Source organism: Petromyzon marinus, chromosome 47, assembly GCF_048934315.1.
Source record: "Petromyzon marinus isolate PM22_M1 ecotype Great Lakes invasive population chromosome 47, UKy_Petmar_22M1.pri1.0, whole genome shotgun sequence".
NCBI lineage: Eukaryota > Metazoa > Chordata > Hyperoartia > Petromyzontiformes > Petromyzontidae > Petromyzon > Petromyzon marinus.
The window spans coordinates 9367757-9378875 of NC_133713.1; the positions used below are offsets into that span (position 1 = coordinate 9367757).

The following is an 11119-nucleotide window of genomic DNA, read 5'->3' on the forward strand; positions in this document are numbered from 1 at the left end:
TTGCCTTTGGAAGCTAACCCCCCTCCCCCCTTTTCCTGAAGACGACCGCTTGTGTTGCGATCGAAACGTCGTAGTTTTTGTTATTTTATTTGAACCTATCTACGTGACTTTACCGAAAGACCAAAAGAACAATAAAAATATTATCTAAACGTTGTGACCTTTTCCATCTCAGTTCCAACCACTTTGTCGTCAGTCAAATCTTAAAGGGGTTCTCAGTTCCTTGAACACACTTCTAGTCGTGCCTACGTTTCTCTTTTATAGGGCGAACCGTTTCGCGAAGTTGCTGCGGATAAAGTCTGGCAGAGGGCACGCATCTTACCTGGGTTCAACTCCTCTCCACGCCGGCTACCCCTGTCTCTCTCGACACCCTGTTGCTCTCAGAACCAGGTGTTGATGACGTTACAATCCACTGCTGGATGAAGGTCCTCCCCACATCTATCGGTCAGGGATGTTGTTCGACCCGGTGTGTACCCTCTCGCCGGAAAACTTCCTCTGGTAGCTGGGGCAGACTCGTCAACTGGTAGCCTAAGAGAAATGTTTCTCTGGATATTGTGGTTCCCGAGGGTATGGACATATTTTCTGGAACGCCGCCGACCCCGAACATACCCGGCTATACTTCACCACGCTGGTCACTGTTGCGGGACCGATTCAGATACTGTGTCACTCGCGACTGATGTGCTGATGTCCTGATGTCTTGTAGCTGATGTGTCCTGTAGCTGATGTCCTGATGCTGATATTCTGTAGCTGATGTCCTGTAGCTGATGTCCTGATGCTGATGTCCTGATGCTGATGTCCTGATGCTGATGTCATGTAGCTGATGTCCTGTAGCTGATGTCCTGTAGCTGGTGTCCTGTAGCTGATGTCCTGATGCTGATGTCCTGTAGCTGATGTGTCCTGTAGCTGATGTCCTGATGCTGATGTCCTGATGCTGATGTCCTGATGCTGATGTCCTGTAGCTGATGTCCTGTAGCTGATGTCCTGATGCTGATGTCCTGATGCTGATATCCTGATGCCGATATCCTGATGCGGATGTCCTGATGCTTCGCCATGGCTGAGAATCGAAGTCGGAACGAGCGGGGTTCATGGCGCACAGTGCAAATCACTGGGCCAGCGCCACCAGGATTTGGAAAGTGTATTAATTAGTATTATTGGATGACACGTGTGTGTATGTGTGAATATATAATCTACGTATACTTGTTTGCGAACATCGATTATTTATAATTATAAAAACCCGGCGTTCAGTTTGCCCGTTTGTCCATCAACTAAATGATAAGAGAGCCTTTCAGACGGCCCGAATCAAAAAGTTGAAGGAAATGGACCTCCCCCACCATCAGATGTGGGGGTAAAAAGTTGGTCTAACATTTTACAGAAATTGTTGACCCCCCAAAATGTTTTCACTCCCCCCAAAAATAAACTATTTTGTAGGCAGATGTACATCCAGATTCTACGCGCGCAATAGAGTCAGTAGTGTCTACTATGTACTGACTATATATATACCTACACATAACGACACACAGACACTAAGAGACACATAGCGACACACAGATACATAACGACACACAGAGACACTAAGAAACACATAACGACACACAGAGACACTAAGAGACAGAGACTAACGTACAGACACCGCGAAACACGTGCAGATAAACATACACAGAGAGACACAGCCAGTAAGGCATGGAGATAGACACACTCTCTTATTATTATTGTTGTTGTGTGGGTGTGTGAGTATGCAGTGATACACGTCTGTTTCATGTCACTGTTCACACATTGATTTCATTGAGCATGACTCATTCACAGTGGCTGATGTATGCATTTCATGAGCCGCATCTTCAATATATAGTCTAATTATTAGTAGTTTGGTCAATGTGCTTGCGTTAAACCGCCATGGTGGTGCATGGCTCCTTCGATGGCACTGGTATGCTGCCGACATTATAAATCCACGCGTTCGTAGGCTCCTTCGATGGCACTGGTATGCTGCTCACATTATAAATCCACGCGTTCGTAGGCTCCTTCGATGGCACTGGTATGCTGCCCACATTATAAATCCACGCGTTCGTAGCGCGCACTCCGAACTAATCTACAACAGCGGAATTGAATGATGACAATGTCCAGCCCGATGCTAAACCCACCATTGTCTCAAGGGCTCGTGCCGCATCTCCCGCGGTGATTGTTTGACCAAACTTCACAAACTGGCCGGTGCTGGCCCGTGAACGATGCATGCAATGTGAACTTCATTCGAACCGTAGGTAGAACAAGCGTGCTGATCGGAGGCGCGGTGGAAGGACAACCACAGGACAGATGGCGTGGCCATGCCCGTTTCGGCAATCGTTCGCCCACTGATGGTGGACTCGGAACAGACGGATTCACAGTTCAGTGCGCTAACCACCGTACCGCCACTCCGAGACACAGCATGTCGTCGCGTTGCGGAGGATGACTTTTGTCTTCCCAACTGCACGAGCCGTCGTGCTTTGCGAGTGGGTTGAGCAAGCCGAGAGAACGTCCGGAGAGAAGGGACCCAAGAATGCGAGGGTATGGCCATCAAAGCTCCGCACAGATAGATTCAATGATCCATTGCTACGGCTGCCATCGCCTGGCCAACTCGACGTGCGCTTCTTTGAAACAAAACTTGTAGAAATGTTGATTTATTTTACAACGATGGGTCTCTGAGCTATGTGTAGACCGTTTGCAAAAAGCCACCTGTGCCACAAATGATAGCCCACTGAGCGAAATCATAATCACGTGGGAATTCAGAGCAGCTCTTGAACGCGTGGCATTGATTCTAAAAGTGGAGAGAAAAACCGGAGAAAAATCCACGCGACTACGGGGAGAGAGAGACACGCAAACTCCAAATATACAGCAGCAGGCGTCAGGGTCTGGATCGAACCCACGATCTCCTGCACACCAGGCGAGGTAGTTAACATCTCCTAGGCATCGTGGCGCTTGAGACATTGTAACGGGATGCCACTGATGGAGTGCCCCCCTCTGCACTTCAAGGACTCTACCCGACCCGCATACAACGCTGACAACGCCGTACCCCCAGGATCATAGCAGCAGCACTGGATGTCTGTCGCTTAACTTTTGCCGTCTGCTGTCTCTGTGTTTTCATAATAGCAGCCGCAGCATCATCGATACAGCTCAACTCTGCCATCTGCTGTCTCTGTGATCATAACAGCAGCCGCAGCATCATTGATACAGCTCAACTCTGCCATCTGCTGTCTCTGTGATCATAACAGCAGTAGCAGCATCATCGATACAGCTCAACTCTGCCATCTGCTGTCTCTGTGATCATAACAGCAGTAGCAGCATCACACTACCATATATAGCAGGCGTTACTTAAAATATTTCCAAAATTCTAAACAAACACAAGATCCAGGTCCGGTTCAATACAGTACACAAAATTCGTGATCTGATCCCATCCGTGAAGGATGTCATTCCTGACTTACAGTACCCCGGGGTTTACAAATTGAGTTGTACCTGCGGTGATTGCTATATCGGGGAGACAAAGCGACATGTCTCTGACCGAATTCGCGAGCACAAATCAGATTTGAAACACGGCAAAACGAATTATTCTGCCGTGGCTGATCACTGTTAGAACGCTGTGGGTGATCACGATATAATTTTCTCCGATACCAAGGTTCTTTGCAAACCCACGGGTTTTTATCAGAGATTTGTTCACGAGGCAATTCAGATCTACAAACACAGACACAATTTCAACCGAGAAGATGGTTTCAAATTAAGCAACCATTGGAAAAATGCTCTAAATCCAACTAAACATTAAACTAATTTCACTGGTACAGTATATTTTTCAAGTGGTGGTACCCCAAATTTTCGCAGCTCTTATAAATTCCCTTTTCACACCATCAATAGGTAAACTCCCCCCCCCCCCCCGCGCCAAACGGGAAGTCCACCGGCACGTAGACCACCTCTTTTCTAAAATCGGCCAATCAAATGCCAATGTTTATGCTAATTTCTTTGTCAGGACACCTTGTTTGCTCGCACACGGCTTAAAGGTCCGCGGTCTGAGCGTGGTTGTGTTTCGCTAAATTCTCCTGTTTGATATGTACTAGGTGCCTCGGTGAATGTATATGCTTTAACATAGCTATTTCTGTGACCAGTTACAAGCTAATCACTCAGCTATTTCAATGCTAAATTCTATGCTAATTCCTTTGTCAAGGGGTGCCTCTGCGGATGTGTATACTTTAACTTAGCTATTTCAATGCTAAATTCTATGCTAATTCCTTTGTCAAGGGGTGCCTTTGCGGATGTGTATGCTTTAACTTTAACATAGCCATTTCTGTGACCAGTCACAAGCTAATCACTCAGCCATTTCAATGCTAAATTATATGCTAATTCCTTTGTCAAGGCGCTTTGTTTCTTCTCACACAGCTTAAAGGTCGTGATCTGAGCGTGGCTTTTTTCCCTCCAGCGCTGTCCTCCAGACAGTCTCGTCCCTTCACCTGATGAAGGCCGCTTGTGTTGTGGCCGAAACGTCGTGATTTTTGTTATTTTATTTTTTACCTACGTGACTTTACCCAATAGAACCAAAGAGTATAGTAGCAGCATCATTGATTAGTTCAACTCTGCCATTTGTTGTCTCTGTGATCATAAGAGCAGTAGCATCATCATCGATACAGCTCAACTCTGCCGTCTGCTGTTTCCAGCATCACAACAACAGTAGCAGCAGCAGCAGCATCTCTGTAACCTTTGACCTGTGCTGTCTCTCGGGGTCAGGAGGAGAGCAGCAGCAGCCGCTGTTTCTTCGTTCAACTTCGTTCGCACCGTACGTAGCCAACAGCGCTAATTGGAGGTGTGGGGGAAGTGTGAGGGGCCGTCCATAAATGACGTCACGCAATTTTGGACGATTTTTGACCCCCCCCCCCCCATCGTCACGCGGCGTCACAAATGTCTGACCCCCCCCCCCAGACTACCCCCCCCCCTAGACTGCCCCTGAGTCTATGGGTCTCTGTGTGAGTCTATGGGTCTCTGTGTGAGTCTATGGGTCTCTGTGTGAGTCTATGGGTTTCTGTGTGAGTCTATGGGTCTCTGTGTGAGTATATGGGTTTCTGTGTGAGTCTATAGGTTTCTGTGTGAGTCTATGGGTCTCTGTGTGGGTCTATGTGTCTCTGTGTGAGTCTATGGGTCTCTGTGTGAGTCTATGGGTCTCTGCGTGAGTCTATGGGTCTCTGTGTGAGTCTATGCATGTACGTACGTTGAACTTATTTTGCACCGTACGTAGCCAACCGCGCTAATTGGAAGTTTTGCGGGTCAAGGACAACAAACTGAACACAACGGGAAGCACTTCTAAACAAATGAGTTTTCAATCGAGACCATTTAAAAGTGCATCACAGCTCCCAGTGGCACCCTAATGTAACGGGAAGGAGGAACGTTCCAGACGGCCGCAAAAAGCGCAGTCTGGAAGCTCCGCGCGACGACGGCGATGCGTTGACAGCCGTCTCTGTTCGATGGCCCAGCAGCCAAGGATGTCCGCGGCGAGCCCACGTGACTGCTGCCTCATTGCTCCTAATGACGAGATCTGGCACCAAAAGCTATCGTGGTCCATTCGCTGCGACCGCTCCACTTGTCCAACTCTTCGTCGGCGCACACCGAGGCGTCTGCCTTGCCGGAGCGTCTTCACCGTTGCCCGGAGCACACGCGGCGTTCTCGTGGTCGTGATCGGGTTTTTTGTTTGTTCGTTTGTTGCGTCGAGGATGTTCGGGGTCATCATCGCACGCGAGCACCGACACAGCCACGGGTTAAGGGTCAAGGGGTCACGAGAGCACTGCCGCGCGCCGCGCGCGACACGCAGTCCGACGTGTCGATTGGAGGACGCTCTGATCGCATTGGTGCCGAGGATTGCGGAGAAGGATTGCGGAGAATAGTTGCAGAGGATTGCGGAGGACGATTGCGGAGGAGGATTGCGGAGGACGATTGCGGAGGAGGATTGCGGAGGATTGCGGAGGAGGATTGCAGAGAAGGATTACGGAGAAGGATTGCAGAGAAGGATTACGGAGGAGGATTGGAAAGGGGGGGGGAGGGGGCTATAAAAGTGGACGGAGTGGGAGAGTTCGTGGTTGGCTTCGGATAGCGAGTGGGAAGAGTTGCTGCGAGTTGCTGTCGACATTAAATCCCCTTCTTGAGCAGCCCAAGTCTCCTCTTCACTTGAAACACGATGCCGCCTGGATCGCAATCGCTTTGCTCTCAAAGAGAGAGAGAGAGAGAGCGAGGCAGAGAGACTCCAGGAGGAGCGTGAGCCACCGGACCGACAATTGCCCAAGGTCTGCGGTCCTCTCTATGGGCAGTTTTTTTTAGTTTGACACTAAAATACGTATTCTTGGTTCTTTCGGTAAAGTCACGTAGAAGGGAAACAATAAAATATTAAAAATATAAAACAATACAATTTCCATATTCTTAGCTCTTTCGGTAAAATCACGTTGAAGGGAAACAATAAAATAATAATATATATAAAACAATAAAAATTCTCACGACGTTTCGACCATAACACAAACGGTCGTCATCAGGTGTGTCGGTCCGCATTAATTATTTTTTTAAAAAATTAATGCAAACCGACACACCTGATGATTATTTTATTGTTTCCCTTCAACGTGACTTTACCGAAAGAACCAAGAATATGAATCCCTGCAGTCACGAACGCTTTAAATCAAAACTGAAATACTTGTGCAGGTGCTCGCAGTTGCTCGTTGACATCGTGACCCCCTAGAGCATGGATCGCAGTATCGTGAGATGGCGGTGGGGTGGGGGGTTAGGGAGGCCTTCATCCAGCAGTGGATTGACCATGGCTGATGAAGACCAATAAAGATGGAATCAGTGCAGCTGATAATTGTGTAACAACTCAGACCACAACAACACGTCTCTATGTACACACACACACACTGTTTAATGTTTTTTTATATATATAACAATCAGCGGTACATTTGAAAATATCATCTCTACGTTTAAAAAGTTTCGGCCACTTTGGTTGTACATCATAACTTAAAGTCCACTCCGCAGACCGTTCAAGTTTCTCCCCGAACCATCGCCGCCTTTCACAAGAGACACGCGCGCGATTCCCCCTCCGCGTCGCGTCAGCCTACGCCGAATTTCTTTCGCACCGCACGTAGCCAGCCGTGCCACAATCGGAGGCGCGGACGTCGCAAACCATCGCCCCTCCCCATGTGGGGTGGCGCACAGATTGTTGCCGCATCTTCCGCACCGGCAAAACGTCACCTGCCGGCGTACTCTGGAAGAGCAAATTGAGTCTCTGCGTGTGTGTGTGTCTGTAGGGGGCACAGGTGGTGCATCAGCCACTCATCTCAAGTCAGTCGACCCGTGGCACCTGGGTCTGCCCCGTGACCTCCTGCCAGCGGGCGTTCGACACTTCACGTGGCCTCAGGGTGCACATAGCCTGGCACAAGCGTCGTGGTGACGTCACCGCCACTTAGTGGCGAATGGCGGTTGTTGTTGTTGTTGTTGTCTATGTGTGTGTCTGTGTGTGTGTGTGCGCGTCGTGGCAATAGCGCACACTCCCGTGGGAGCGACAGCGCGGTGGTTCGCGCACTACCACGTGAGCACCGCACCGCCGCATTCCCGGCTCACGGCCACCAACACCGGTGACGATGTTATCTGAACCGCTCCGACTCGGACTCAAATGAGCACCTGGCGCGGTTTGTAAAAGTCGCCACGAGGGAGACAAAGGCGGCCACGGGCGTGGTGCTGGCCACCCATCTCCTCGTGTGCCGTGCCGGCCTTCGTAGGTGCTACTCGCGAGCAGCACTTGCCCCAAAACGTCTCTTGAGACTATACGGGGGACCTTTGTCGTGGTAGGCACGCTGGACTTGCAATCCAGAAGCCGCCGGTTTAATCTCCCTGCGAGGCAACCAATTGGGGCAAGTTTTACAAATCCTCCCGCCCCCTCCCTACCAGAGCCTCTGTCAAGGCAGGGGTATAAACGAGTTCACCACTGTGCGTCGACAGGGAATGTCCTCGAAGTGATGGTACGTCTACCAGCGGTGGCATGAGCAAGCGATTGCACGCCTGCACATGTAACCTCTTCCCTCGGGCCTGAGAGGTGGTCTCTAAAAATCCGTGACTGAATTGCCACCGTGGTGGAAAACGTCTTCTAGAAAATGCATCATTTAGGGGCGTCGCGGTGTCTAGGAGATGTTAACTACCTCGCCGGGTATACAGGAGGTCGTGGGTTCGATCCAGATCCCGGCCCAGTCGCCTGTTGTATATTTGAAGTTTGCGGTGTCTCTCTCCCCGTGGTTGTGTGGATTTTTCTCCGGGTCCTCCGGCTTTCCCCCTCCACGTTTAGAAACATTCCCTTAGAGTATTTGGCTCCTATGAATGTCCACGCGATGAGCCACTTTGTTGAGCTATCATTTGTGGCCAGGTCGCTTCTGAAAAAAGAGCTACCTAGCTCAGTGGGTCTTACCTGATAAAATAAAAAAAGAATAATTTAGTTTTAAATAGTTTATTTCACACTTCTATCGAATTGCTTAAATGGAAGTTGAGCATTTTATGGGACATTCCCCAAAAACATAACGCCTCCTATTATTTTTCAGGGCATTTGTGTGTGTGTGTGTGTTATTTTTATTACTGCTTACTCGTAAAAATATTTAACGCAATGAATCTTTGAGACCAGTGGCACGCGGAGAAACGCACCCTCGGATTTACACCGAGGGACAGAAAGAGGAGCTACGTGCGTTAGAAGACATCTGCAAGCGAGAGACGCGATACAGAAATGACTGACGGAAACACCGGCAGGATTGGGCGGGACGCGCCGCTCGTAAGGGCACGGAGGTCGGTGGCCCAAGGATGGGCGGCGGAGGTGACGGCCGAGCATCGGAACGCGCCCGGACAGGAGACGGAGCGATTTAAAATCGGCTCGTGCGCCGGTGCGACGCGGATTTATGCATCCCCACGAGAGGAAAAACGACGACGGCCACGATGTTTCACATTTCACATCTCCGTCACCGTTTTTTGACCGTCTCTCTCGTCCGCTCGAACTCGCTTGTGCGCAAGCGAACTGCGTGGGGGATCTCCTCGTAACCTTCCCGGCAGACTGAGCAATTTCCTTCGCGAGAAACTTCACCACACAGCCGCACAACCGTCACCACCACACAACCACCGCTGCCACCACCACCACCGATGCCACCACTACCGCTGCCACACAACCACCGCCGCCACCACCGCCACCGCCACCACCATCGCCACCACCGCCGCTGCCACCACGTGCTACACGACGCAACTGTTTGCGTGCCCCCTTGGAAAAAATAAATAAAACATCCAGACGACTTTGCGCAACGGCGATGTCGCTTTGCCAGATGTGGCCACCACGGCTCCGCAATTTACCTAGAAGGCCCTTCTGTCCAGTTCCCTGATGATTCAATCAACCCTATATATGCCTCCATCCAGCAAATGCCACAATCATCCGGTCGCGGAACCAGCCGTGATGAGGCCGCCCAACGAGCAGATGGGAAGTCGCGAGTTGATCTCACGCCTTGGGGTCAACTCACCCCCACAGTCTCTCCTGGTTCCGTTCAGGTGACCGCCACTTGATGCGACAAGTCAACCGTGGGTCATCCTGTGGATATACCCACTCCCCCCACCCCGCCTCCTCCCCCATCGTGGGAGTGCGGAATTTTCCTCCACTGGCTCATTTCTTTCAACCATTGGTAAAATTTGGACCACGACAGCAGCCCACGCACAGCCGACATCGCAGGGAACAGGAAGGAGCGCGTTATCTAACGCCATCTCACGCTATCGTTACAGTCAATACGGCCAGCGCAATCACACGCGCGCGTTCAGGTGTACTTCTGCGGCCGTCTGGAACGCTCTTTCCTTTCTGATATTAGGCCACTGGGAGCTGTGATGCACTTTTAAACCACCGAGATCAGGGCCCGGGCCTTCAAAATGACAAGAAGAGCCAAATTTGTTTTTGAATTCAGTAACAAACTCAATATTTTAAGAGCCGCAATGCGGTGTGAATACAAAACGGTGGTCTTTAATAAATAACTTGTCACGAAGCGGCCCTTAAAAGATTCGCAGCTAGCCGTCCCCCGACTGGACATCTATGATAAAGAGCTTTATAGCTCATCGAATTCCTCCAGTAAAAATAGATATTCTGAGATTGAAAACGCATTTCTTTAGAACTGCCTTCTTGTGTTGCTGTCCTTCCGCCCGCACCGCCGATTGGCTACGTACGGCGCGAAAGAAGTTCAACGCAACGTACACATTGTCAGGATGTGAGACATCCTTGGATAAGTGTCTTTGCAAGTGCATGGGGGCGACATGGGTACGGCACACACGTGGTGCTGGCCACCCACCCCCTCGTGTGCTACGCCGGCCTTCATAGGTGCTGCTCGCTAACAGCCCTTGCCCCAGCAGTCTGTGAAGGCTACACGGGGGGTCTTTGTCTTTGTATGCACCATAACCGCCACTAGGGGGGAGGGGCACGGCATGGAAAGAGAGAAGGCGGTGAGATTTGAAAGAGGCCAGCGGAGGGGGGGGGGTCGAGGCGGCTAGAAGGGGAGCAGAGGGATTGGTGGGACGGAAGGGGATGGGTGGAGATGAGAGAGGGGGGAGGAGAGGGGAGGGAAGGCAAGCTGCTGGTGGGTGCAGGAAGTTTTTGTTGAGTCGAGGACAATAAATAAAAAAACTTTATCCAAGAAGTGCCGCACTTGGAGTCCTTCATCGCACGTGCGGTCACGCACCGCCGCGGTATTAACCAGGGCGGGCTGCCGGTTTCGAACCGCGAACTTCTGCGAACGTCCGTCCCCGCCCCCACACCGCTGGGCCGTGGCGTCACCGCCGACGATGGAGGAGGTGGTGGAGGAGGTGGTGGTGGAGGGGGTGGTGGTGGAGGGGGTGGTGGTGGGCCCTGAGTTTTAAAACGACGCGCATCATCGACAAACGTGAACCGGTGCCCTGGTGACTTGGACGCCGCTCGAGTGAAGCGCACGCTGGAGGGGAGGGGCGGGCGGGCGGGAGGGAGGGAGGGAGGGGCGGGAGGGAGGGGCGGGCGGGAGGGAGGGAGGGAGGGAGGGAGGGAGGGAGGGAGGGAGGGAGGGAGGGAGGGAGGGGAGGGAGGGAGGGAGGGGAGGGAGGGGAGGGAGGG

At 51.2% G+C, this 11119-nt stretch overlaps 1 protein-coding gene across 1 annotated transcript in view; it reads right to left on the minus strand.

Moving 5' to 3' along the window:
* Positions 1-11098: 11098 nt before the first annotated feature.
* LOC116952496 (retinal guanylyl cyclase 1-like) overlaps positions 11099-11119 on the minus strand; it is a 31981-nt gene continuing 31960 nt past the window's right edge. Inside the window, exon 19 of the mRNA XM_076074277.1 lies at positions 11099-11119. This exon is cut by the window's right edge and continues 129 nt beyond it. The gene's annotated coding sequence lies outside the window, so the exon portion shown is untranslated.